This window comes from Cucurbita moschata, unplaced genomic scaffold (genome assembly GCF_002738365.1).
Source record: "Cucurbita moschata cultivar Rifu unplaced genomic scaffold, Cmos_1.0 Cmo_Scf00085, whole genome shotgun sequence".
NCBI lineage: Eukaryota > Viridiplantae > Streptophyta > Magnoliopsida > Cucurbitales > Cucurbitaceae > Cucurbita > Cucurbita moschata.
The window spans coordinates 136,646-141,600 of NW_019268601.1; positions in this window are offsets into that span (position 1 = coordinate 136,646).

Genomic DNA, 4,955 nt, shown 5'->3' on the forward strand with positions numbered 1-4,955 from the left:
AAAAAAAAAAAAAAAAAAAAAAAAAAAAAAAAAAAAAAAAAAAATTACAATGGGTTGAATTGAGTTCGTTATTTAATAAAAATGATTCGAGTTTGAAAATTTTGGATTGAATCAAAAACAAACCCACTCATCCTTTCCTTTCATGAAGATCCCATTGTACCAAACCCACTTGAAAGGATCATTAAAGGAGTTAGTTTTGTTCATTCATCACAAAGTCAAAGTCAATGGCCAAAAATAGCTCTCTCTATTTTTTATTTATTTATACATAATAAATGCATTGCTTTAGAAGAATGGGCTCTCATATATTTTATAAAATTAGATGCATTGAGACTCCTTTATCCTTACACTCATTTTAAATGTAGTTGGTTCATTGATTTAAGGAGAGTATTAAATGATGTCATAAAGATTACTTTTCAATTGGAACTATACAAATTATCATTTAATATTTTTAAAAAAATATTTTTTTTTCTTTTGAGTTCGTTGAATATAATTGATATTTTATCAATCGGTGATGTTGAAGTTTATGATAATCAGAGAAATAATATTGGGATACAATTACGAAGCAAAATACAAAAGACTCAAAATATAAAGATGGATTCATGCTTCGAAATGACATCTATGTGACCACACAACTCTAGAATGCTTACCCATCTCGAGCAGCAGCTTGCAAACACTTGAAAAAAAGAGAGGAAAAGGGTAAGTATAAAAATCTCAATAAGCAATCTACTTGTAGACTATTATCACATCTAGGCTCTAGGAAGTTTGGGTCTAGTTCAACTATCTGAGCTTTTGGAAAGGCCTCAAAGTTTCTAGTGGTTCTCTTACATGTCATAGACCTTGTAGGGGTTGAGAGCCGTTCAACAAGTTCTAGCGTCACGACGAATCTCATCTCATTCTGATTTCATGCTTAGTATGCTTACATAGCATTAACAGTGATTGCTCAGTATCTTGAGTTGAGGCATTACCTCGTAAAATATGTTAAAGCAGTATGACATCTAGTTAGTCCAAACATCATCGGTGGAAAGTTAGTTGATAACCCTTCCAGAGGGCCATAGAGTCACTTGAAATTTAAGGAGAACGACCTCGTGTGCTGGCCAACTACTAAGTTTAACTGTGTGATTTCATGTGCCATCCTCAAGTACAGATTTACGGTGGTGCGACCCTATTTAGGAGGCCCAACACCATGTTCACATTCACTAGAGGCACTCATCATGAGTCTACTGTTAGGTTATGGAGCCTGATGCATATTTATAGCTTGGTCAACGGTTATATCCGGTAAAGCCATATTTGGTAAATCTATATATGGTAAATAGCTATATATAGTAATGTTAAATCTGGTAAAGCTATATATAGTAAATTGAACTATATATATACACGTCCGGTAGAGCTTTGAAAATGTACTTTCTATTCTCTGTACTCTCTCTTACTATACATACATGAAGTCATCAATAAAAACAAATCCTTTTAGCCAGAGTTCTCCTTGCACCTTTCTCTATCCCATTCTTTGTGTTCATCTAGATCGAGCATGTGCGTTGTTGTGCGATCCTAACAACTGGTATCAGAGCTAACAACTGGTATCGATCCCAACAAATGGTATCAGAGCCAGGCGGAAGTTAGAGCTAGGTGAAATTCACCTCGATCCGTGAAGATGGAAAGTTCAAAGATTGGAATTGAGAAGTTCGATGGATCCGATTTCGGTTTCTGGAAGATGCAGATTGAAGATTATCTGTACCAGAAAGATCTTTATGAACCTCTGTTGGGGGTGAAGCCGGATACCATGACCACAAAACAGTGGAAGCTCAAGGATCGACAAGCCTTGGGGCTGATCCGATTGACACTATCCAGAAACGTGGCGTTCAACATTATCAAGGAGAAGACAACGTCAGGTCTGTTGAAGACGCTGTCGAATATGTCTGAAAAACTGTCGACTATGAACAAGGTGTATTTGTTGCGGAGATTGTTATGAGTCCTTGTGAGAACTGCGTTACGAGCAAACAGAAACGAGTTAGCTTCACAAAGACTGTTAGAGAATTGAAGAAAGTACCGAAAGCGTCGCCGAAACTCCAGAGGAGGTTGCGTCGGCCGGAAGCGTCGCTGAAACTCTAGAGGGGGTTGCGTCGGCCGGAAGCATCGTTGAAGCTCCAGGGGCGGTTGCGTCGGCCGGAAGCGTCGCTGAAGCTCCAGAGAGGGTTGCATCGGCCGGTTGCATCGCTAAAACTCTAGAGGGAGTTGCGTCGAACGGTTGCGCCGCCGAAACTCCAGAGGGGGTTGCGTCGGCCGGAAGCGTCGCTGAAGCTCTAGAGGGGGTTGTGTCGGCCGGAAGCGTCGTTGAAGCTCCAGAGGGGGTTGCGTCGGCCGGAAGCGTCGTTGAAGCTTCAGGGGCGGTTGCATCGACCGGAAGCGTCGCTGAAGCTCCAGGGGGGTTGCGTCGGCCGGAAGCGTCGCTGAAGCTCCAGAGGGGGTTGCGTCGGTCAGAAGCGTCGCTGAAGCTCCAAATGGGGTTGCGTCGGTCGGAAGCGTAGCTGAAGCTCTGAGAGGGTTCGTCGGTCGAAAGCGTCGTTGAATCTCCGAGGGGGTTGCGTCGGTCGGAAGCGTCGCTGAAGCTCCGAGGGGGTTGCGTCGGCCGGAAGCGTCGCTGAAGCTCCAGGGGGGATTGCGTCGGTCGGAAGCGTCGCTGAAGCTCTAGGGGGGTTGCGTCCGCAGGAAACGTCGCTGAAACTCCAGGGGCGGTTGCGTCGGCCGAAAGCGTCACTGAAACTCCAAAGGCGGTTGCGTCGGCCGGAAGCGTCGCTGAAACTCCAGAGGGGGTTGCATCGGCCAGAAGCGTTGCTGAAACTCTAGAGGGGGGTTGCGTCGGCCGGAAGCGTCACTGAAACTCCAGAGGGGGGTTGCGTCGACCGGAAGCGTCACTGAAACTCCTAAGGTGATTGCGTCGGTCGGAAGCGTCGCTAAAACTCTAGAGGGGGTTGCGTCGGCCAGAAGTGTCGCTGAAACTCTAGAGGGGGTTGCGTCGGCCGAAAGCATCGCTGAAGCACCAGACGTAAAGCGAGTTGGAGTTGAGGTTGAGTTGCTCAAAGATTCACAGAGTGATGTTGTAGCGGATACTCATGAAACTCCTGAGACTCTTGCTGAGAAACCAGAGGTGAAGCAAGTGGGAGTTGAGGTTGAGTTGCTGAAAGATTCACATAGTGATGTTGTAACAGATACTCAAGAAACTCCTGAGACTCATGCTGTTGGCGAGGAACCCTATCTATCATTCAAAACACAGAAGGCGATACCATTTCACTCAGAGGTTAGTTGAAGATGGTGACATGTTTGGAGAAGATAGAGGATGCAAAGAATCCAGCAAATATGTTGATGTTGGAATATTGAGGTTGTGCAAAATCTCAATTGGTATGGTGCAATGAAGATGCTCATGGTCGTTTGAGAGTGAAATTCTTGGTTGACTAGATCAGTCTCCAAGTGGGAGAATTGTTAGGTTATGGAGCCTGATGCGTATTTATAGCTTGGTCAACGGTTATATCCAGTAAAACTATATCTGGTAAAGCTATATCCGGTAAATCTATATATGGTAAATAGCTATATATAGTAGATGTTAAATCTGGCAAAGCTATATATAGTACTCTGAACTATATATATACTCGGTAGAGCTTTGAAAATGTACTTTCTATTCTCTATACTCTCTCTTACTATACATACTTTTAGCCAGAGTTCTCCTTGCACTTTTCTCTATCCCATTCTTTGTGTTCATCTAGATCGAGCATGTGCGTTGTTGTACGATCCTAACAACTAGTATCGATCCCAACATCTACTACCTGTGTAGTCCCAAGTATGTTTTCATGATCGGTTTGTAGAATTGCGGTCTTAGTCTTTATCCCATAACTACACTTAATTGGAGCACTCACTCTAAGCCATCTACCTGTGTAACTCCAAATCTTTTCCAAGGCTAGTTTACAGAATTGTAACTTCTTCCTTACTCATTTGTACACTCAATAGAAGTCCTCATCTCGAACTAACCACCCATGTAGTCCCAAGTCCCTCTTCAAAATCAAATTACGTGATTGCAACGTCAGTCTTGACTCAACCCTACACTCAATAGTAGCTCAAGTGAGTTCAGGGTTCTAGTGATATTGTTCATACTATTGTTAAGCTTGTTAAGCTTTCTTAATCATTCTTAGATGTCATGGAGGTTTATTAGGTTCTTGGGACATCTAGGTGATTTAGTCCTTATCTCGCGGTTTTTAGGATTCTTGGGGTTAGCTCCTCGAGGCTAGTCCAATCTCTGGGTGCACCCAAGTCTAGACATATGATCGCTACTCATAATCCTAGAGTGCTCGATCTATTAGAAATGTACTGGCCTAGGTTAACATGTAAACCTCTCTAGGTCTAGTGCCCTAATGTTAGCTTTGTTCAGTCATGCATTCTTTGTTAGGAAGATATTTCTATCAATCACCAAAAGCACGAAAAATATAATCTACTCATTAATGCATGCTTATTAGGCAGATATTCATATCAACAAGTAAGGAAATCATAATCTAAACATTCAAACAAACACAATTTGGAAATAACACCCATTAGTCACGCAGACCACATATTATAGTATCTTATCCTTCATTCTAGCATAACAGAAAACATAAAAATCTGTATCGATCATAAATTCTCATCCTAGGGGTATTTCATTAATTTTCCTTAACATATATAGCATTTTCATCCAAATAACCCTTTTAGAGTCCTAAACATGCATAATCTACCACTTAAGGCAAGATATGCTCGAATGCTAGTATGTCCTTGTGCAAACATTACTTTAGAAGCTTAAGAATGATTATTTATATGGATGACGCATGCCTTGTCGAGCTAGCTTTTCCTTGTGTTAGGAGCTTCAAATTTTCTAAAATTTCTCTAGTAGAACCTAATTCAAATCATAATGAAGTTTACATCGAAATCAGAGAAGAACA